Source organism: Arvicanthis niloticus, chromosome 4, assembly GCF_011762505.2.
Source record: "Arvicanthis niloticus isolate mArvNil1 chromosome 4, mArvNil1.pat.X, whole genome shotgun sequence".
NCBI classification, from domain to species: domain Eukaryota; kingdom Metazoa; phylum Chordata; class Mammalia; order Rodentia; family Muridae; genus Arvicanthis; species Arvicanthis niloticus.
The window spans coordinates 131,812,151-131,837,387 of NC_047661.1; the positions used below are offsets into that span (position 1 = coordinate 131,812,151).

The 25,237-nt window shown below is 37.3% G+C and overlaps 1 long non-coding RNA gene across 2 annotated transcripts in view; it reads right to left on the reverse strand.

Annotated features, from left to right (window-relative positions):
* The window catches only part of LOC143442164 (uncharacterized), a 79,457-nt gene that overhangs the window by 39,769 nt on the left and 14,451 nt on the right, over window positions 1-25,237 (reverse strand). For both annotated transcript variants that reach the window (XR_013110185.1, XR_013110184.1), the window contains exons 2-3: window positions 7,890-8,069; window positions 6,627-6,727 (exon numbers count right to left, since the gene is read on the reverse strand). This is a non-coding gene — a long non-coding RNA (uncharacterized LOC143442164). The remainder of the gene's footprint in view (window positions 1-6,626; window positions 6,728-7,889; window positions 8,070-25,237) is intronic.

The window sequence follows — 25,237 nt, forward strand, 5'->3', positions numbered from 1 at the left end:
TCAAACTGACCTAAAATCTCTACCTCATTTTTCTCCACATTCCAAATACTTTTGATATTTTAGAAATTCAAATTTTTATTTTACTGCATTTAAATATTATTCATTATATTCTATCATCGATTGACCTTTCACAGACTTCAAAAATCTTTTCTGTTTATTGTGCTTGTTTGAAATTTGTTTCTGTCCATCTCTGGCACACTAGTATCTATATGTTTCTGACATACATGAAGCAGCTTTTTTGATTGATTAGGGTTTTAGAGGCTGTTGTGTTCCTAGAGAAGTCATGGTGAGCTTTGAGAGATCCCCTATGTGATTCTTGGACACCACAGTCCTGCATTTGCTGCTTTCTTCATTTTGTTTCATAAAGTGTATTGCTCGTATAGCTTTGAGCCATGTAGTAGACTCAGATATAAATCAGATTAGTCCCCACTGTTCTTTCTCTGCATTTTATGAAGTGTTGTGGCCAACTCAGTGTTTTGTTCCCCTACCTGCATCCAACTCCCAAGATCTTACTGCTTTATTTCCGGTACTGCCTCATAGTGTAAGGTTAGTAAGTTTTTTAAGTACTCATGCTAGCAGGTAAGCACAAGTGACAATTATTGACTTGGTTCACTGTGCATATTTAGAAATCCCTGTGATTTTCAAGCCTTCCTTTAAATTCCCACTCATGAAGTTTTCTTTCTCTTCGTATTAGTAGAATATATCAGTAAAATGTTTAACTTTTCTTATAATTTGTAGTTACAATAATATCCTCATATTTGTATTTGAAACATTACAGGGTCTACTTCTCTATTTGAATAAAGAATTATTTATTTTTGTGGTTTTTAAACAGCCTTAACAAATTTACATTATTTTATGATTTTAATAATACTTTTTGGCTGCTTCCACCTGTAGATACCCTAGGAAGCTTCATACTTGTCTCATATCAGTTGGACTATGCTCAGAAATGAAGACAACAGCTATGTTCTCTCACTATTGACTGGAACTTCTTTGTTAATAAGCTTCATGTTGCATCAAAAAGAAATTAAAAATCCCCATGATGGGCTGGAGAAATGGTTCAGACATAAAGGACACCTGCAGAGGATCTGAGTTTGATACCCAACATCTATGTTGCAGCTCATAACTATCAAAACTCTAGTGTACCCAACACACGTGTGCATGAGCCTGTGTGGTACCCACACACTCACAAACATGCACACTCACACACAGAAAACATCTAGTGCTTCTGACAGAGACGTCTATATCCCCAGCTTCTTTTTTTTATTGGATATTTTATTTATTTACATTTCAGATGTCATCCTCTTTCCCCATTCCCTCCCCCATAAGTCCCCTATCCTATCCCTCCTCCTCCATACTGTTTTTATACCATTTTAATTTCATGCAAATATTAAGGTCAGTTGTAGGTTGAGGAACTAGCAATACAATAGATGAAAATAGTCAAGAAACAAGCAAGACAAGTAAACACTGATAGTCAAAGAAGAAGGAAGGCAGTAGAGTCCTGTGATCACTCCTGTGATCACTATTTCTAAGGGCTTATCAGGATAACCAAATTATCTGAGCCTACTTCCCTATCCTAGCTCAAAGCCATTTTCATGCCTGAAGCTTAGTTCTTTGTTCTAGCCTAAGATTTATATTCCTGCCTAAAATTATTTCTTTGTTCTAGCCTAATGTCAGATTCCTGCCTGCAGCCCATTTCTTTGTCTTTGGCCAATATAGGATTCCTGCCAGGAAGCCCTAAAAGCTCTCTACATCTCCCCCCTTTTCATTGCATAAACAAGACTGAGCTTGTCTTAGGTCATTATGACAAGAATACCTTCCTTACCCATCGTGGAATATGCATTATCCTATCCTCAGCTTCTTACTAATTACAGTAAACATGAAAAGCCTCTCAGGGGATACAGAAGGTATGCTGTTCATGGTTGATTATACAGGACTGTGATTCTATTGTCCTGGTAATACATAAGTCTGTCAATACAAGAATGATATTTTCTTACCTTGAACAATAAACCACCCAAAGTGAGACTTCTTTTCTCTGATATACCTAATTCCATCTAAATTAAGGATATTTTGCATGTTGACCTAGAAGCAGAGAAACCCTTTCCCTGGTTAGTGTGTAAGGCCTGTGTCTCAATGTGGTTAAACCACTGTCTTCTTTTGCAAGTAATTTAATCTTTCTAGAGGCAGATTTTGTCTATTACTTTATCAAGAGAAGGATTCATGAGTGCCTGGAGAAGACAGACTAAGAAATCAAGTGTGACTAAGGAAAGAATAAAGTCAAGACTTTTAACCATCATCCACAATGCTCAGTGATTATTATTACATTTAAGGTTGACACTTTGATGATCTGATTGTTTCTATTTAAAAGTTGCAATCACAAACAGTAAGCTTTGTATATCACTCATTAGATATGCAAAAAAGCCTAATGTCAAACAGTAAATTTCTGTTATAGAAAACACTCTAAAAACACCATGTGCACTAGAATGTTGTCCCTCTAAACACCCATTCAGCACAAAAAGTCAGGTAATTTTCTTTAAATTTTTGTCCACTTGTTCATCTAATTTTATCACCTTCATATCTGTGAACATGGATGACATTCTTGCTACCACCCTGTCCTAATTTGTGTGTATACCTGGCATGGTCTCTACATGGCTACTTTTAATTTTAAGCTTAGGCTATTTAAATAAAACAAGTATAAACTGATCTCCTGTGCTGGAGGGTGAGTCTAATTTAAAAGCATTACTGGTGCAGTCATGATATTGCTACTTAAAGACAATAATAATCACAGTGCAGAGGGTAAAACATGATTTCAAGAAATTTATATATATTTCAATATAAACATAGGCATAAATAAATACATTATTTTGTGTCATTTGTGACACACAAGGATATATATATATATATATATATATATATATATATATATATATATAATTTTCTGCTTTCTCCAGAGCTGGGAGGTAACTTGTGGCAAAGAATTTCTCCCTTAACATCAGTCAAAATCATTAAAAACTCTGAAGTGCTTTTAAATGTCTAACTCATCACCAACTACAGCTGGATATCTTCTAACATTGTAAAAAATTGTTCAGTCACTTGATGATATCATATCTTATGCTATAAAGGTGAATTGAGTTTGCTGAGTTAAGATCTTATCATTTTTAACAATCACAATTTCTACTGATATCTATATTCAAAAAAGTAAATTTAGTTTGTAAACTGTTTCTTACAAAAATACTTTATATTTTAGTAAACAATTTCTTTGTATATCATTTCATTTTTTCAAATATATATATACATATATACATACATATATAATGTGGATACATATATATTCATACATTGAAAGCTTCATTTTTTTCAAAGTAGTTATGGGTCTTGATGTATTTTTCCCTGTCAGAAGTTATTCACAACTTTCTTGGGCAAAATACAGTAGTGGTTGGCAATTGGGGCAACCAAAAATCTTACACTGCATTCATTTTGCATTCACTTCTGAAAATAATATTTTCAAAATCATACTTATATTGTTAAAGAAAATCATTATTAATGAGTCTCTTAAAAACACATGGAAAGTCTTTTAGTTGGGAGATTATATATATATATATATATATATATATATATATATATATATTATATATATTTTATATATTCTATATCCAAAAAGTATATATAGATAGATATATACATACATATGTGTATATATATGCATATATAGATATACTTTTAAAAATCATATTAGTAGTTTCAACACAAAGCTTAATTCTTTCTGAACTTCTGACTCATCAACAGATGTTTAGGAGCAATATGCTAAGGCAGATGACATTGGGAATTCAGTAAGATTAACAATGACTCTAAAGAGTTTAGAACATAAAACTGGAAGTCACTGTGTTTAGCTCATATGACTGGATTACAAAGTTCATGGGTGTTTTACAAAAGCCAGAGAGCCCTATAAAATGTAATCTTGCATCTTCCCCACCTTGAGCTTAACTCTTACATTCTTTGCATGCTTTCCCTGCCCTGTCCACCTAGCTACCCCTGGCTGCAGGCCTCTCCCCTATCACCCAAATGTCTCTGGATGCAGGCCCCTCCCCTGTCCATTCTGTCTGAAAAAGATACTACTACAGATATCCTAAGATTAGTCTAACAATCTTCTGCTCAATGGTCAGCATCTCAGAAGAGTGGCTTCGTGTGGTTCCCCTCTGCCGGGTCCAGACCTTTGATCCATTGTACTTTTTTTTCCTAGATGTTCAAGCTACAAATGTAACCCTTTCATATCTATTTAATCTCATTCTTGTTGCCCTGAAATGCAGGCATATTGTTTGCATGATATTAGCTGTTATTTTCCAACAGCCTCCAAGAACCTGATGTATAAGGATTGGAAGATTTCAAAGTTATCTTTGAAGAAGATTAGTTATTCTGAGGTTGTACTTTCTGCAAAGGGTGGCAAATTTAACCTGAAAGTTTGAAAGCTACAAATTCCTAGGAATTCTGGAGGGATTGTATTTAAAAAACAAGTTCAAGAATTTAGGAATAAGATTCTTTCAACTGAGGTTTCCCTTCCTTGAACTGAAACAACTCCTGTTGACAGTGTTTAAGGACTATATGCAATGCCCTCAAATTCATGAGTTCAAACCCTAACCCTATGTGTTAATCCATGTTGCATTAAAATAATGACATATCTGAGGCACTACTTTATGTAGAGAGTTTGTATAGCTTACAGTTCTGGAGGCCTAAGGACAAGGGTAATGAATTATTTTCTTCTTGGTCCCTAGATGGAATAGGGTCTCAGATGGTAAGGATGGTATGTGTACAATTGCATGTCTCTCTCTCTCTCTTTGATAATAAAAGTAATAACTTTATACCAATCTAAATAATGGGAAAGGCCTCAGCTGCAAATACCACAGTCTAGCCTAGTTTCTAGACATTTGAGGGCCACACTCCAGTCTGACCCAAACTTAGCATTCTCTTCTCATAGATGCCCCAAGATTCATGGTCTAACAATACAAAATGCAATCTCCCCATTCTGTATAATCCTATGCTTACATATAATCTCATTCCAACATTAAATCAAAAGTCTAAAATCTGGAATTTTATTTGAGGGTCAAGAAAGATTCTCATACTTGTGAACCTATAAATTTAAAATATGTTTTCTACTTCCAAAAGATGTGGTAAGCAAAAACATACATTTCCTTCCCCAAATGCAGGGGTCCACATGGAGAAATAGTCAAAGAAAGAGCTGAATTCTGTAGAGCAGTCACTATACCATATGGTCTTGGTACCTTCACACACTCCAGCAAGGAGGAGATCTTCAAAAGCTTGGCCTCTCTGACCTTGAATATTTATAGATTGTCATCCACAAGGCCATCCTTTCTGACTGATGGGATGTGCTAGCATTGAGTGGCAGCCATAGAGCCTCCCATGAACCTTAACTTCCCTGGCTCTATGAACTCATGAGAGTTTACTGCTAGAGTTCTTATCTTGATTCCCAGTTTGCCTTTCAAGCCTTACTTTGGCATTGTGATGCCTGCCATCTCCACAATACATGGGCCAGGCCGTAAAGTCTACAGCCAATGTGTGAAGGAATTTTAATCTAGTACCATGGCTGGTCTGGCAAAGGAGCACATCCAAAGAGCTTCTAGGTGTATGAGATATGGCTGGAATGCAGGCATGCTCTGGATTGCAGTATAATCTTGCTGGAATATAGACCTGCCCTTAGTACACACCTTTAATCCCTAACAATGAAGGTTAGGTTTTCGAAGAAAGTAGCCATGTTTAAAAGTGATTTCTAGTTGAGGGGCAAGTGACCAATCAGAGAAAGATTGGATGGAATGAGTCAGAGATAGGATATACACAACTCTGACAAAAAGTAGCATAGGAAGATGAGACTATTTAAGAACAGCACAGGGAAAGAATGGATATGGTGTATGGCAATTTTAGTGGGATAATTTACAAAGACAGGTGGCAGAGAAAACAAGCATGACACAGGTGAACACAGAATGATCCAGAAAATGGTAAAGAGTCAGACGATTGAAACATATAGTATAGTAACAAAGTTAGTATGAGGTCAGGCAGAGCAATTCAGTGAGAAGCCAAGAGATGCCTGATTGAATCAGTTAGCTTTGAAGATTAGATTGTGCAGAAGCTAGAAGCTTCCAAGCCTAGACCTTGAGGTAGTTAGAGCAGAGAAAAAAAGTTCTAGGCTCAGCCCAGTCTGTGTATTTGTACAGCTTGGATATGGCTCTCATTTCATCCCTTTATATATGGAAATAAAAGTGAAATTTACACAGTGTGAGCCACATCTGGACTTTTTGGACCACAGCTACAGCCATGAGGTCCACAAAAATCTGACAACAGGAAAACAAGTACAAAAAGAATTACAGTAGTCAGTTTATGGATGATGCTCTAGGATACCTTTCTAAAATTATTCTATCCTGGAACGACTCTGCTCCTCTGGTAAGATGGGGGGACTAAGAAATTTCAGATGGCTTTACAATTCTGTTGTCAAATTTCTGAGTTTTAGTAAACTTCATATGATCAGTAGTTTGATCATTTTTTATATGTCTACCCCTTTCCATTCATAAAGCAAAATAATAATTCCAATATTCAGGTTTCTTATTTATGAGGCAAAATACCTTATGTGTAAATCTCTTCTCGTATGATTAAATCCTCAGTGAATGAGAGTTAGTCCCACTGATGAGTGCTTCTGAGTGCAGACAGGCAGGTTCTTCACACTCTACAAAGAAATGTCAGCTCACTTAGAAATCATTTAACTGTTCTTCCTTCTACTCTATTCTCTGTGAATCCAGTCATAACATGCCAATTTATTAGCATAATAGAAAAGGGCCTGAAACTATGCACACGGGCTCTCTGTGAATTCTACCATTTCATTGACTTGTCACAGCGAACAACACATTTGCCATTTTAATCCATAGTTCTGTGTTTGTATCTGCAGTGTAGCAAGGTGGGAACTAATTAAGTATGAAATTACCTTATATATCGAAAGCAGTGCCCGCTCACCTTTAGGCATTTTGGGAATCCACCTAATGAGTTGTGAGTTTTGCTCCACAGGACAATCGCAGAGCTCATTAATGCTCATTAAAACATAAGTAGTATTCAATGGATTCAGCAAAAACTCACTGTATTTTAATGATCAGCTGAGTTATCCAACGGTCCAAACTCTGTCATGGAGAAAATCTAACTACACAAAGAAAGTAGATGTCTATAAAGACACTAAGCACTGTGTGTGTTACTGCCTGTGGACGCAGCAGCAACAAAAGGAAAAACTACCCCCAGAAATGTATATCCTCACAACAAAACTAAATCTGAGTGAATGGTTTAGAATGAATATGAAGCAACAATAAGGCTTATGAGTAACTACCAATGTCAGCGTGACTTAATTAAGGAACACTAGCAATGTGATTGACCAAATATGTAAAGGTGTTTCCAGAGCCAGTGATGTGTGCCTATGTTGAAAGATAGACCTTCAGTGTGGAGGTACATCCAACAGCTTGCATATTCAGAGGGAAGTACCACACCAAACACCTGGAGCCTCAGAAAACAAGAGCAGAGGACACGTCAATGTGTCAGAACTAGTTGGGTCTCTTGGTAACATCAGCAAATACCAGGCAAAAGCAATGTAAGAAAGAAATGTGTGAGTCATTGCTATTGTTGTTGACACAGTTTGAGGTAAATAGTCTCTCTTGTCAGGGAAGGGATACAGGAGGCAGCTCTCACATATCTCAGCTAAACTTCTCTATCTTAGTCCAGTGCCCAGCCCAAGGATTGATGCCATTCACCTCAGCATGAGTCTTCTCTCTTCATTTAAAACTTTTTAAACATCCTTGGAGACACATACATCTGATTCTACACCAAATCCAGTTGGCAATTAAGATTACCCGTCATGGGATGCATGAATTTCCATAGCTGAGCCTCTCGTCTGCCCAGGTATCCAGTCTCCTTGGCCTATGGATCACTGAACTTGGAGAACTTCCCAGGATTTTCTTCTTTTAGCCACTGGCTAAAAATGTCACACTTGTTTCTCTGGTTCCAAGAGCTTTGTAGTTGAACCAACCAGTCTACAGAGAAAAGAGAGATACCAAGTCAAACAAATTGTTGTGTTAACCCATATTACCATCCAAGGCAAGTCCATGAAAATTCTTCATTGTGTATATAAATATGCAGATTAAATATACAACTTTACTTAATAGAAATGCTGATGGATACTGAGATAACCAGTGCTGGTACTGAATGAAAGCCGCAGAACACATTATGCAGGCCAAGAGCATAGAATATAAAACTACATATGGATTAATATAAAAAAAACATGGTGGGTTTAACTTTACCTGCATCAGGTGGCTGACGTCTGTGTCAGGATTTTCTATGACAATGCCATGATACATACAAAGCAAGAATCTTTCAACGCTATTATATCTCTTGTGGCCAGAAGACGTTAGATCTTTAGTCTAATATAGTCATTATCCACATAAAGTTTCATGTTTTAAATAGCAAAGATTTATTTCTATCAAATAAACTTATATTAATACTGAAATTGGAAAATATTCTGTAAAAAAATATGAATTAAGTTTTGAGTGGTTCTCATGAACCCTTATTTAAGGATTTTTTTTCCCTGAGATTCTCTTCCCATTTCAAAGTACTAAAGGCTACATCAATCTTTTTGTTTTGAAAGGACAAGTCTTGGTTGATGTCTCTACTGAGGTTCAAAATATGATCCTATTTGGAAAATGTACAAACATTATTTTTGTTTAAATGTTAAGTATTTCTCTTAAGGATGACTTGTAATTGGTGAAATCAATCATTTTGAGGCAATTGAAGCTGGTGGAGTCTGGCATAATCTCTCTCTGTGTCTCTTTCTTTGTATCACTATCTCTCTGTCTCTCCCTCTCTGTCTGTCTCTCTCTCACACACACACACACACAAAGAGAGAGAGAGAGAGAGAGACAGACAGAGAGAGAGAGAGAGAGAGAGAGAGAGAGAGAGAGAGAGAGAAATATCTCCTATTTCTTACGAGTCTTCTTATGAACAGTCATTCATTTATGGGACTCCAGGATTCTTGGCACCTTATTTGAAGGGTGCATACTTATGAAAGTTTGAAAACTATCTTGTACACATGTACCAGATTTGTCTATTTTTTCAGAGTCTGGATGTTCCATTTCAACCATTCTGGTTCTCTGAAGCCTGTTTTAGCTTCATTATTGTTAAAGTCATTTGCTTAGTTAACCTGAAGCCATATCTGCATTCTGGCTTCTAACACTGTTACTTTAATTTCCATGCAATGGAATGTACAGCACAGGAGAGTCCTAAGGAAGTGTGGTCATTGTTAGGTTATTTTGTTTTGTCAAACAGGCCTTCATCAATAGGATGGTTTTGACTTATCACACATGATCTTTGATAGGCTTAACAATTAGCAGGAGATGGAGATCAAATCTAGATGCAGAATAAATATCTGTAGCGAACCGGCGGTGGCGCAGCCCGTAAGGCGTCCGCCTGCAGAGGGCGCGGGTCTGTCTGTGCCCTCTCTCTCTGCGCGCGTTCGAATCCTGCTCGCTCCTGCCCGCCTCCTCCCACGTACCGTCGGGGGCAGGGGGAAGAATAAATATCTGTGGCATGGGTAACAAATTACCACTCCACACCACTAATAGTAAGCCTCCAAATGCAATCAGTTCTCGCAAACTTTTCCTAGTGGTATACTTGAAATACGACACTGATCTGCAGGCATTAGTGACAAATAAAGAATTCAGAATGACCAAGAGTTCATATGTTCCAGAAAGTCCATGGAGCCTGTGCACCATAGTGCACATACTCTTGTTGCATGAGCATCTGGAAGACATTTGCACTGAACAAGGTCCCTGTCCTTGCTGAGATTATGTGTATGAATACAATGATCAGCCTTTGGTGCTGCATTTAGAACATTTATCATGGTGGCATTTTCACATGAGAATTAGCCATACTGAAGTCTGGATCATTTTGACTGAATTTGTAAAATTCAGCCTACATCACCACTTGCTTAAAGAACAAACTTGTGCTTACTTTTATTTATAAGAGAACACCACATGATGTAAGCCATAGAGGAGAAATGAACACTCAGAATGCCTTTCTTTGCCAAAATATTTTGAAACTGCATTGATTATACAAAGACATTCATTATATGGCAAAACCAGGTGAAAAGAATTGTCATGAAATTTGTGATGCATGCATTTTGTGGAGACATTTTCTTTTTTGTTTTCTTTTGTTAATTTCTTTTCCATCTTAATATGTCTCTGTCTCTGTCTCTGTCTCTGTCTCTGTCTCTGTCTCTGTCTCTGTCTCTCTCTCTCTCTCTCTCTCTCTCTCTCTCGTGTGTGTGTGTGTGTGTGTGTGTGTGTGTGTGTATCATGTACATACATTACATGTAATGACATACATTACTAGCAGGGTACAGAAGACCTAGACCTAGAATTGTCAGAAACTGTGACCTACCCAGAATGAGTGTTGGAAACGAAATTTTGCTTGTTGACAAGAAATTTGCATGCTCATGATTGCTGACCCATATTTTCTACACCAACATTTTTACTATAAACTTGAAAATTCAACGAGAAGCCATTAGTCTCTTTTACAGTTGTTTTCAGAATTTGATGATTCCTGGGTTATGATGGTCAGTGGAGGATACTGGAAAGAGTATGTGCATCTAATAATAGTGATGAAAACAGGGTGATGTCATTTATCATCAAAACATAATTTCTTCCTTTCTGCCACACAGTTATCTGTTTTTCTCCCTTCCTTCCTTCCTGTTTTCTGTATAGTTTTGCTAGGTTGACCCATAAGTCACTGCAATTCTGAGGGAGCCCTTGAACTCTGGATACTCCAGTTACCTCTTAGTACTGGGGTTGCAATCATGCACTACCCAAATTATGTGTCTCATGCTTTATAAACAATTTAGTTATCTAACTTCAAGCTTGAAATAATACAATGTAACATAGACTATCCTTATTCTCAATATGCAAGTTGGGAATATTTAAAGGAAAGGTGGCCTGTCCATAGTAGCTGGTCTGTTTTAATAGAATCATTAATCTTTGTTTTAGTATTTATATAACCCCTAACAATTTCTAGTTTCTCTCAAGACTTCCTGGGTGGTATAGTCAGTGATATCATGTTGCTCTTATTTAAAGTGTCTGTTACACCAGAGAAAGAATCTCAGGTACAATCATGCACAAAAGTGTCCATTGCCCGTTTTACCTTTTCTGGTGCTGAGAATGGAGTCAAAGGCACAGCACTGATGGACACCCCCATATCCATGGAATTGCACCCTGATTCCTTTGAGTTACTGCTACTTAGATTTGATATTCCTGGGCTGGTAAGATGGCTAAGTATGGAGAACTAACATCTTGAGTTTGATCCTTGATACTTAACTATTGGAGGGAGTGAATGGGCCCCTGGAAGTTGTTCACCTGTTCACTTACATACTCACAAAAACATGGGCACACACACACACACATACACAATAAGTGGATGTTAAAAATCCTCCTAGTCCTGTGCTCTGTGACCCTTAATTAACTTCAATGGCTTCAGCATTATTGTTTGTTAAATGAAAATGATATCAGCGTCTATTTATAGCACCCAGAGGGACAAGAGAGAAAGAAGTCGTGAAGATGGCTAAAATGTCCTACTTTATGCTGTTGGAGGGATTTCAATCAATTTCACCTATAAACATAGTAATAAGTTTGTAAAAGATGTAATACATCAGCAAATCTTATACCTCTATATGACTTTATAAATACACTGATTGAAATGTAAATATATAGTGGTGCTCAATAGAAACATCATGTTTTGTATAGGTCCATAACTCAACAGGAATGTTTACTGGAAATTAATTTGTGTACATATAAGTCAATATAAGTCTACAGGCAATGTTTAAAATTATGGAACACTTGAGATTTCCTTAGGGAATTTGTAAGAAAAATAGTATTGAATCTGAGGAACTTTGGAAAACCATGACTGAAGAAAATTTGGCAGTCTAGTGAAGGTGTTGGTGGCTGTGGCTAACACTGATGTATTTCAAATTGAAAATTGTATAAAAGCCGATTTTAATGTCTTTGATGCTTCAAATGGAGAAATGAATTGCATGTTGAGAGGAAAGCTTGGAATCAGAGATTGTGATTTGAGATTATTAGGAAGTAATGAATAGTGCAAGGTGGTGAAATGCAGGATGGAGGTGGAGCTACTTATATAGTCGAAGAAATAAAGTGCTCATAAGACAGTAATAATCAAATGAAGACATATAGGTAACTCATAACCTCTAGGTAGTGATGACATTGTAAGAACAAAATCAATGTTAATGAAAATACAGAAATCAAGGAATGGATTATTACATATGCATGTCTTTCCACAAAATACACTACAGACAAGTATTATAATCTAAATATCCAAATGATTGAAATGTTATACCATGTGCTTACTATGGAAAAGGAAGACATGAAGAAGTTTCCACTGGTTTCTGTGTGGTCAGATTACTAATAGGTTACATTAGCCTAGCAGAATCAGGCTCAATGGGTTGGATCTCTATCTGACAAGAGATTCTTACTGCATCGCTCACTGTAGAACAAAAATGAATTAGACATCAGATGCTATCTTCATCTTACAAAAAGGCATGATATTGCAGCATAAAGGGGGAAATTATATTTAAATAACCAGACATTCTTAATATGACCAGAATTATGTAAACTCCAACAACCATCAATTTTCTAGAAATTTTAGTCTCCATGCTAATTCACAAAATCAAGCACAATATATTTGCAGCTGGCTTAAATCTCAGCTAAATCTTTCACAAGGAGATTTTGTTAAGAAATGTACTTGAATTATAGAAAAGCATGTTTCACAGAACTAGGCATTGCTAAACGGATGTGTTTCCTTTAATAAAAAAAAAATTTGGCAAATTTCAGTATTGATAGGACACTAGACTCTCTGGCATCTTAAACTATGCTGCATATAATCAACAGACAGATCTATATTTGATAGATGAGACTCAACCTACCAATAAGAACATGGTTTCTGGAATCCTACAACTAAAGTTTTCAGAAGAGTTAATATTAATGGTTTACATAGGCAAGGAACTCCCTCTATTTGAATTGTGTTATCTCCAAAGATACAACACAGCGGCCATGTATATGATGGGTGTTGGGTGGAGCTTTGGTAGCTATGTTCATTTCAACTTTCTCCGATGGAAAATATCTATATTTGTCTATGTCATATTAGCAAGGATGAAAAGGAAAGACAATTCAAAACCAAGAAGAGAACACAGTCCTGTGTCAGTGTTGCTGAGTTAAGCACTTGAGTATAGTAACAAAATAACATGAACTGAATACTGAAGAAAAAAGAATTGATATCTCATAGTTTTGGGAGCTGAAAAGCCCAAGACCAAATTTCCTAAAAATTAAATGACTGATTAGAGTTATTATTCTCAAAGATGAACCTTCCCTACATCTTTCAATGCTGACCAGGAAGCAGAGATCCCAAGGTATCTTACCATGAGGTCATTAATCAGTAACATTCATAATAACAATTGTAATCTGGTCACACCCTGAAGACTTCAACTTTTAATACTGGTATCTTACAGATAAAGATGTCAACATATGATATTTAGGGAAATGTACTTTTGAGTGTAGCAAACTCTAAGTAGACAGGATGATATAGAGGCTGGAATACAGAGGGCAAGCAGAAAGACATGATACAGTGAACCTCCTAAGATGAGGATAGCCACCAATATTAACCATTATTGGACAACTCAATTTGCTCCATGAATGCCTACGGGTCCTGATTATACCCTCAAATACTTATAGAACTCTTCTATCTCTCTGAGTATATTTTCTACTTGTTACATGTAAACAACAGTGGTAGCCAAAGTACAGTGTTATTCTCTTCCTACACATACATGACTTTTGAAAAGAAAAGCAATCATATACAAAGTTTTCCGTTACTTTTCCATCTAGAATGCAAAGGTTCAATCACAGAATGCACAATGATATGGTGTACCTGACAGGAATCAGCATAGCATCTTGGCTAAGCCAACACTCCATAATGGGGTAGATATTTCAAAGTGTCTTTTATAGTCATTATGCCAATTTACACCAATCCTTCTGCTATCTATCAAAGTGCCCACTGATTCCAAGGCAGCTGTTAGAATGAGACAAACATTTGGAAGCCAGGATCCCATGTACACACAGTAGAGATCCAAGTGAAATCTTGAAACTGTGACTGTAAAAAGCTTTACTTACAACCAGCCTCCAGCTTATTATTTTTTACTGTTAATTTTTCTTATATTTTCACTCTATAATGAACAACTCCAAAAATGATGTTTAAGCATTCTTTTTTTATTTTTTTTATGTTTAAACATTCTTATTGGCATAGAAAATACTTAAGATACATGGTTAAAACAAAAATCATAAGCTAAATGAAATTCCCAAATTGCCAAAACAATTTTATTTCAAAATGTGGTAAAGGAACACATAATTTCAAATAAATTGAGAACATCTATATTACATTACAGGAAAAGATATTAATAATAATAATAATAATAATAATAATAATAATAATAATAAATTGTCACAAATATGCTAATACTTTTTTCATCTTTGAAAACTTCATGTTATTTGAGGATGACAATGAACTTTAGCTGGGGAAAGAGCCTAGTGGGGAGTGATAGAGGGCATATTCCATTAGGCAACTTTTAAATTCATATTGTGATAACTGTCAACTACAACTGCTACTCCTATGATCTCATCAAAATTGAAATAGTGAAGATCTGTGGAAGCTGAGTGATGTTTTTATTTATTTTATGTTGCTTTAGGGAGACCCAATTCCTATACCAGATGTGTGTCACCTCTGGAAAGTCATTTTTTTAAGTAAAAATTCAATGGAAATCAATAAGCTAATGACCCAAAATTGTTAATTCTGACATGTCTATATTATATGAAGGTTAATAACATGAGATAGGGCTAGATAAGTGGCTGAGAGTACTGGCTGCTCTTGTAAAGGACCTGAGTTTGTTTCCCAGACACCAATGGAGATTCACAACCATATATAACTCCAGTTATAAGGTTTTTGATGTGTTCTTTTGTACTTCATGGGTATTGGATATACATGCTATGTAGTCATACATATAAGCAAAACTCTCATATAATAAAATAGAAATAAATGAAATGAATCATTCAAAAATGTCATAAGTTGGAGATAGGTTTAGGAGTGTCTATGTGAGTATATGGGGTGTGTGTGTGTGTGTGTGTTTGTGTGTGTGTGTGTGTGAACCATACATGCTAATGTGTACACACAATCAGAACCACACTTTTAGCTGCTTTACTAGACTAGAAACCAAACCAAAACAAAAAACAAGAAACAAATAAAACTAAAAAGAAACTAGTCTATCGGAGATTTCTATTCCAGTCTATATCTTTACCTGAAATTGCAGATCTGCACTCCACACACCAGCTTGTAGCTCTGCCTGACTCCCAGGAAGCATGCTGGTACTCAAAACAACCAATCCCAAAGGCCTGGCACTCCCAGAGACTTCCAAACCAGACAACACGAAAAACAAAGACATGGCTCAAGCCAGACACAAGAACACAATCAATACAAGCCAGTGCAATATGGCACCATAAAAACCCAGCTCTCCCGCTACATCAAGCAAAGAATATGCTAACACACCTGAAAAGTAAGACTATGACCTTAAATCTCAACTTATGAGGTTGATAGAGTATTTTAAAGAGGAAATAAACAAAATCCTTAGATAAGTACAAGAAAATGCAATCAAATAGATAGGCCTTTAAAGAGGAAACAAATCCCTTAAAGAAATATAGGAAAATTGAATCAAACAAGTGAAGGAAATGAATAAAGCTGTTCAAGGCCTAAAAATGGAAATAGAAGCAATAAAGAAAACACAAATGGAGGCAACCCTGGAGATGAAAAACCTAGGAAAGAGAACAGTAAATACAGACACAGGCATCACCAACAGAATACAAAAGATGGAAGAGAAAAATCTCAAGCACAGAAGATACAATAAACGACATTGATACACCAGTCAAAGAAAATGCCAAATCTAAAAAGTTTCTCACACAAAACATCCAAGAAATGTGTGACACTATAAAAAGGCCAAACCTAAGAATAATAGGAATAGAAGAGGATGAAGATTCTCAGTTCAAAGGTCCAGAAAATAACGTCAACAAAATCATACATGAAAACTTCCCTAACCTAAAGAATAAGATGGCAATAAAGAATAAATGTACAAGAAGCTTAGAGAACATCAAATAGATTGGGCCAGAAAAAATATATTCTCCCAATACATAATAATCAAAACATTAAATGTACAGTACAAAGAAAGTATATTAAAAGCTGCAACTAAAAAAGACAAAGTTATAAATAAAGCCAGGCTTATCAGAATTATTCCTGACATTTCAACAGAAACTCTAAAAGCCAGAAGGTCAGATATCTTGCAGACCTTAAGATGCCATAGGATGTCAACCCAGATTACTATATCCAGCAAAATTGTCAATAACCATTGATATCACCAAGATATTCCATGACAAAACCAAATTTAAACAACAACTTTCTACTAATCCAGGCCTACAAAGGATACTAGAAAGAAACCTCCAATACAAGAAGGATAACCACACCCAAGAAAACACAAGAAAGAAGGAAAACACAGACACAGAAAAAGAAAGAGAGATGAGAGAGAGAAAACCACCACCATCATCAAAATAACAAGACTAAAAGTAATCACTCATTAATATCTCTCAACTAACTCTACATCCAACAGAGGCCTAATAACCAAAATATTCAGAAAAATTTCAAGAAGTTAGACACCAACAAACCAAATAACCCAATTAAAAATGAGGTACAGAGATAAACAGATAATTCTCAACAGAGGAATTTTGAATGGCTCAGAAGACTTAAAGAAATGTTCAATGTCCTTAGTCATCAGGGAAATGCAAATCAAAATGACCCTGAGATTCCATCTTACATCTATTAGAATGGCTAAGGTCAAAAACTCAGGGGACACCATATGCTGGTGATGATTTGGAGAAGGGTAAATACTCTTCCCTTGCTGGTGGGAGTGAAAACTTGTACGACCACTCTGGACATTCATCTGGCAATTAGTTTCCCAGAAAACTGGGAATAGTTCTACTTGAAGGCCCAGCTATATCACTCCTGGGCATATACTCAAAAGATGTTCTACCATACGAGAAGGACACATGCTCTATTTTGTTCATAACAGCTTTATTTAGAATAACCAGGAGCTGGAAATAGCGCAGATGTCCCTCAACCAAAGAATATATATGGAAAATGTGGTTTTTTTACACCCAATGGATTACTATTCAACAATTAAAGTCAAGGGTATCATGAAATTTTCAAGTAAATGGATGGAACTAGAAAAATATCATCCAGAGTGAGGTAATCCAGACCCAAAAGGACATGCAGTGTATGTACTCACTTATAAAAAGATAATAGCTATAAAGTAGAAGATAGCCATGATACACCTACAGACCCAATGAATCTAAAGAAGAACAAGACCCAAGCAAGAAAGCTTGAATCTCACTTAGAAGGGGGAATAAAATAGTCACAGGAGGCAGATGGTGGGAATGATCTTGGTCAGAGAGAGGATGGGAAAGGGTATAGAAGTATCAGGGACAGGTATGGGGAGACATAGAAGAGAAGGCTAGAAGACCAGGAGAATGAATGAAAATCTTCAACTGGCAGGGGAGGGGGCATCTCTAGGAGGTGCTAGAGACCTGGGATGGAGAAGGCTCTCAGAAGTCATTATGAATGACCTTAACTAAAATCCCTAGCAGTGGGAATATGGAACCTGAAGAGACTTCCTTCTATAGCCAGGCAAACCCGCCAGTGGAGGGACAAGGATGTCAATCCACCCATACAACTTTTGACTCCAAATTTGTCTAATAGACATGCAGGGAAAAGGATGGAACAGAGATTGAGAAAACAGCCAAGTAATAATCAGCCTAACTTGAGACCCATTGTATCAGCAAGCACTAATCCCTGACACTATTAATGATACTCTGTTATGATTGCAGACAGGCACCTAGCATGACTGTCCTCTGAGAGGCTCCACCCAGCAGCTGACTGAAACAGATTAAGAGACCCATATCCAAACATTGGATGGAGCCCGGGGACTCTTATGGAAGAGTTGGGGAAAGGTTTGAGGGCACAAAAGGGGATAGGAACTCCACAGGAAGATCAGCAGAGTCAACTAACCTGGACCTTTGGGGCTCACAAAGACTGAATCACCAACCAAAGAGCAGACACAGGCTGGACCAAGGCCCATGGCACATATGTAGCAGATGTGCAGCTTGGTCTTCATGTGGGTCCCCCAACAACTGGAGCCAAGAGCTGTCTCTAAGCTGTTGCCTGTCTGTGGAATCTGTTACTTAAACTGGGCTGTCTTGTCTGCCTCAGTGGCAGAGCATGTGCCACAGAAACTTGATTTGCTGGCTGGTATGGAGGAATACCTGGTGGAGGGCTTCCACCCTGTCAAAGGAGAAAGGAAGGGGAGAAGGGGAGGAGGGACTGCATGAGGGAGAGAGCAGGAAGTGAAGTAGCTACCCAGATATAAAATGAATGAATAGATAGATAGATAGATAGATAGATAGATAGATAGATAGATGGAAAAAAACTAGTCTGAATTTATTACCAATAGTCTTCAACAAATTTTTTCTGAGGCCTCATAATAAGGGTTTAATTTTCATTTAAAATTATACTTAAAGGAATAATCTTGGCTTAACTTTAACATCTAATTTTATTTGCCTTCTATTCATAAGACAGAAAAAAATGTAGGAAATACTCACTGGAATGAGTTTGAAGTATTAAATATCATGACTCTCTCTGGCTTTGTGGAAATTATGTGTATATTTTTAAGTTTTGGTAGCTGAAAGATATTTTCCTTATCTCTGCTGCATAGATCAGTAACTCTCACTATCTAGCCACGAGAAATGGACAGTAACAATCAAAATGTTCCAAGGCGATCTATTCTCCATGTTAATAATAATAATAATAATCTTCCCAGGAATTTCCCAAAAGAATGAAAGCAATGTTGAATATCAGTAACTATATGAAGTTATTTGGATTTATAGACTAACAGACACCTGATGTTGTTGTAAGATGAATTGATGTGTGGTTCCTGTTGTCAGATACACCAGGGCACAGCAAATTTACCTGGCACTAATGTGTATTTCATTTGGTGTTTTCTACTAATGAAATAAGCAGTGTAAAGCCAAAGAGATGGCTCTACAGGCAAAGAAGCTTGCTGCCAAGCCTGTGGTTCTGAATTCAGTCTCTTGGATCCACAGAGTTGGGGAGAACCAACTCTGACAAGTTGTCCTCTATCCTCAGCATTTACTCTGCTGAGGATAGAGTCACACCGTTTACCACATGCTCGTACATACATACTTTTACGCACACATGGATACATGCACAAAATACGATTTTTAAAATTAAAATAATGTAAATGTTATAGCCACCTTTTTACATGCCAATGTATTCAAAGAGAAATATACCAATATTTTTTCCTTGGCACTCCTACATAAGTCCAGGCATTTACTCAAGTGAATGTAATATAGCAAGTTGTAGAATAATTTGTTCTTACTGCTGAATGTAATGTGATCAATATGGAATCAATATTGTTTCATGTGCTGCACAAAGGAGCTCACCCAAACCTATGATTCACAGACAAAATCTAGCATATTAACTGCTTAGCAGAATGTGGAGTAGCTTGGGCCTCTATTTTCCGGTGCTGGGATTGCAGGATGGGACATTTACTTAGTAAGACAGTGTACAAGTCCCTTACCTAACTCTCATTTTGCAATATATCAGTTTTACTTGTTGACCTTTACAATGGGGGTTGAAATCTTAAAGACAGTCAGGGAGTTCTATAGGAATCTTGCAATGCAACTTGAGTGATTGCTGTCAAACTTTAGAGAAATCCAAACTGTTCTTTAGCAGGTGAATGAACAAACTCTCATACATCTGTGCAAGGAAAAACCATTCAGCTCTAAGATGAGAGTACAGCCAAGAAATAATAAAGAAGAAACTTGCATGAAGACAACCCTAAAAAAACAAAACAAAACAAACAAACAAACAAAAACCAGAAAGCACAATGTACCATACAGAAAGAGCAAAAGGTTAAGCGTGATCTGTGTCTGAAGAAAATCAGTAAATATACAGAGTGTGGCTATACTAAGGCTATGCAGCTTCTTACACTCATGCTTCCTTATGTAATGCACACCTATGTGATGCAAAATGCAAAAAGTACATCCAAATGTCTGCACTGCATCTGGATGGTGATGATGGGTCCATGTCAGGTCAGCAACATTAACAAATACTACTGGTAATAGCAACTGATAAAACAGGAAAAGGCCCTGTTTCCTGGGAACTAGAGGAAAAAATGGGAAGAGAACTGTTCTTTCTACTTCATTTTACTGTGAATTTAAAATGGCTCTACAAAAAGAAATCCATTTTTAGATCATGTAAAAATGACTATGTGGATTTATCTATCTCAGAGAAAAGATTGCTGGTGTACAACCGGTGAGATGGTTGTTTCAATTTCTCCAGAAATATTCCACTAATTCAAAACACTGTGTTTGGATATGAAACATGAGTCGAGGCACCTGAGGAATTTCAAAGGTTTTCACCAGAGTCCCCCAGTTTCCAAAAACATAGACAATAAAACCTTTGTTGTAAGTTGGCAGTGAGAATGTGGAAATGCAGCCAAACTGGCTCTGTTGGGAAGCCTACCTTAGGACAGTTTCATAAATGCATTTGTAGAGTGTGTCAATCTGGACAGCTGCCTGGAAGTTCCTGTTACTTGTATGTGTATTGCTATTTCTAGGGAATGCAGCTATCTATGATAGATGATCTCTAGGGAATATGAGGGGCAGGCTCACTCAGTTCTTCTTTACTTCTTCTTAAGGCATTTGAGAAAGGGTAACAAAGACATTATCTCATGCTATGGAGTGTTTATGTATTCATCCTTCCTGGAAGCAGTGATACTCCTAGTGTGTCACTTTCAACAGAGCCACAAAGACTTGCTGTAGCTGGCCGTTTCCCTATTCTTTTTACCACTCAGAAAACACTCAGTAGACATCTTTGCCAGTGCTGACCATCCTGCTTTGTGTACTGAGATCCTAAATTGTGCTAATTACTCTGGCTGGAATTCAAAAATCATGGCTCCTTTGCCAGGAGTAAGACAGCGGTCCCTAGAATGCTGGGGGGGACCATGGGAGGCCCACAGCTTTCAGCTTATTAAGCCACCATGCTGGCCACTTCATCATAGAAGTCTTTATGTCCCTAGAAGCCAAGAAAGATTTATGGAGCTGCTTACAAATGAAAGGAGATGCTGAAGAGGCAAGTGCACGCTTCAGCTCTGTGAGTAGTGCTGAAAAATAAAATAAAGCAGTGTAAAACAGACAATACCACTGTGCTGTTCAACATGTGCAAGTTATGATTGACTCTGGGCTTTAGAATTTATACTACTGATGACTTTGCCTCCTATCTTTGCAGTATCAAATCAATAGTAGTAAACTGAGTGCCAACAACCCTTAGGGGGGAAAATATATATTTCCAAATTGCAAGCACCTCTGAACTGCCTTGGTTTGTTTGTTTGTTTGTTTGTTTGTTTTTGTTTGTTTTGTGGAAATCCAACATGAGTAAAAATAAATTCCACAAAATGACAAATCAATCGTTTTTTAATATCTTTTATCAGATTCATTTTCCTTCTTCCTCTTGGGGGTGATTAATAAAGTTAATTTGGTGTTAAAAGTGGCCTCTTTTCCTCATATCTCCAAAATGTATCTGAAGCCAAATCCTTGCTACAACTGTCAGAAATTTGGATGTTTAATAATCTCCCTGAGGTCTCAGCTCACTCTAATTCCTATTAATGGGTTGCAGTTAGTGCAGAAGACAACCACCGTTTTGTTATAACACAGCTACTCAGTGATTTGGCTAAAGGTTTGAGCATATCTGATTTCCTTAATACCCAAGTAAAATTAGATAAAAAGAAGAGAATTGCAAATTAGCAAAGTGTTTAATTTAGGTTCATGGGGCTGCTGATTTGGGCTTTCCCACAGAGCCGGCTGCAGAGGCTTGGCCCAGATGCAGCCAACAACACCCTGTTCCCCTGCTTTCAGCTTTCCCTTTTCATCCTGTTCCAGGTTGAGTACCCTCCTCCCTTGTCTCAGAGCTTTGACCTCAGCATGAATTTGTTTTTATTTTTCCTTCTATTTTCTCTGTTATTTTTGCTGCATGCAAGACATTTATAAACTGCTTTATGAGAAAACATACACATTTTCTCACTATATATGAGTATTTAATATTTTGCCAATCCTGAATTATATATGCAATCAGGTGAAGACGTGGTACTGCAAGCGTAAGTTACTCCATCATCAAAATCTTGGAATTTGGCAAGAGATAAAACATATGGAAGAAACAATGACAGTCCAACAGAGGCCTTTTCAATTAGATGCTGAATCATATACCAGGCTGAGTGAGGCCTTAAACACTCTAAATCAAAGCTCTGACTTATGATGTAGAAACAGACTTAGACCATAATAGATTTCTGTCAGCACTAATGTGTTCTGAATGCTATCTTCAGAGAAGACTGTGAGCATAGTAAATGTATTCATTGAGTTAGCACAGTAAGTGCAGCATACTCGTGCCCTTGATGTGGAAGGAATCTAGGAATAGATGCAAGTGGAGGGGGATCATCTTCCTGGTCTGGACTGTAGGGAGAGCAATGTGTGCACATGACAAGGTTGTTCTCCTAGCTGCGTCCAATGGGTTAAGACACATCATTTTGATTTCTATATCTACGTTCTGGATTCATCGAGACATTCCCTTATCCACAAGTTTTCAAGAGAAACAAGAGAAATGCTCCCTTGAGGCTGGAAAGATGTCTTAGCAGTTAAGAGCATTGCCTGTTCTTTCAGAGAACCCTAACTTGGTTTCCAGCACCCACATCAGGTGGCTCACAATTGCCTATAACCCCAGCTCTGAGGGACCCATCACTGTCTTCTGGACTTTTTGGGTATTGGACTAACAGGTGTATACCCCTACCCAGATGCTCACACGTACACACGCACACACACACACACACACACACACACACACACACAAACACACACACACACACACACACACACACACAAATAAAATCTAAAAATATACATCTTTTAACAATTGTTTACAAGTAACTTTTCTTCTTTTCTTTCTACCTCTATGTTCCTGTCTTTACCTTTATTGGTTATTCAGAATGTAACGTCCTAATTAAATTCATATTCTACTGTGCCCTGACATGATGCAATAAGGCAAATTGGAAATGAGAGGGAATAGCAGTAGAGAGTTAAATATAAAGGAGTTTACAAGATAGGAACAGTTCTTATTTCAAGGAAAAGGTGGTCCCCTGTGATGAGCAACAATTACAGTAGCAATAAGCAGAAATAGAACATAGCCAGGCTTTCTGTCAACACAGAGATTGCTTTGGGTCATTGATACTCAGCAGCAGCAGAAAATGCGAAGCTGAAGAGATTTTCACTAGGAGTGCACATTCAGAAGTGGTGGGGAGGGCCACGGAGAGAGTCAGCAAGAGGCTTTTACCAAGTGAAGTTGCCTGCCATGAAGCTCTGAATCCAAAGTCCAGGACTCACATAGGAGAAGGAGAGAACTGATTCCCACAAGTTGTCCTCTGGCTTCCACCCCTGTGCTCCTACTTCCCACATACATATTCATTCAGAAAAAAAATAACATAAAAAATAGACTTGAAGATTCTAGATGTAGAATAGATTTTTGCTATGTAGAGAAAACACTTATGTTTTCTGAAGTGCTCTTGTAAAGAGAAAAAAGTTTATTGTAATTTATGTTTTACTTAATGTAGGGAAAATATGTCATATTTTTATAATGATGAAGATGGCCTGTATGACAAACTTGCTCACTAAACAATAGACCGAGATGAGAAACTAATGTCCTTGAATAGTATTTAGTATTCATCACACACTCACAGAAAAAAAGCAGAGGTGTGTGTGTGTGTGTGTGTGTGTGTGTGTGTGTGTGTGTGTCTATGCTTCTACATGGATGCAGGAAGACAGAGGACTAATTCCTTAGTAAAAATATATTGGCTGGTGACAGTGCAGAAGATCAATCTTAGGACTGAAAAGGAAAAGGGGGTTATTTATTTATTTATTTATTTATCTATCATTTACTTAATTATTTAATGTATATGGGTGTTTTATCTGTATGCATGTATGAGTACAATTTCTATGTCTATTGCCCAAGGAGGCCAGAAGACAATGTCAGGAACTGAAATTTCAGGAACTGGAATTGCAGACAGTTGGGAGCTGTCATGTGGGTGCTAGGAAACATACTTGGGTCCTCTACAAGAGCAGTCAGTGCTCTTAGTCACCAGACCATGTCTCCAGTCCCCCAAACCAACTTTTTAAAAAGTAGTAACTTTCAATGGGATTTTTAAAAAATCAAATATTGAATAAAGTTCAGATTTCTTCCTTAAGTTTGGTCTAGAAAATAACACCACTGCCTATCAGCTGCAGAAAATTCAAGCTCTTCCTCATCCTGCTAAAGAAATGCTGAGCAAAGCAAAGTAATTGAATAAAGGCTCAGGGGACTTCCCATCTGGGCAGGCTTGTTTACATGTGGGTGCCTGACCCCTTAGACCCAAGAATACCATGATTAACTGTTACAGCACCATGCAGTACAACTAGAAGATGCCCTTCCTTCCTTTAGAATAAGAACATAGTGTTCCTCTGTATCAACTCACATGTTCAAGTTAGTTTTTTTTTGTAGTAGCTGTTTAATAAGGGTCTTGGAGGCTTGAAAGGAAATGGTTTGCATTTTCTAAAATGCCTGGACTGGCTTTGCAGCGTGTGATAAGGCAATATACAAATCTGAGTTGTTGTTGTTGCTAATGGGATCTATTCTCAACAAAGCATCATTGTGCTGCCTGCTTTTGTGCTGAGGCTGTCTGGAGGAGGGAGGCAAGTGGAGAGTGCAGTCCTGCTTTAAAAGGAAATAATCAGTCTGCAGGTGGCTGCATGGTGGGTAAGCAAATGGGACTAAGTGTAGCATGGCTTTCCTCACAGAATAACAGCAAATGAGAACGCCCGATAAAGATCTTTTGTGCCAGCAGCATGGAACAAAAGCTTTGGGTACTGAAGTCTTCATGTTTATGCAGCAAAACCAT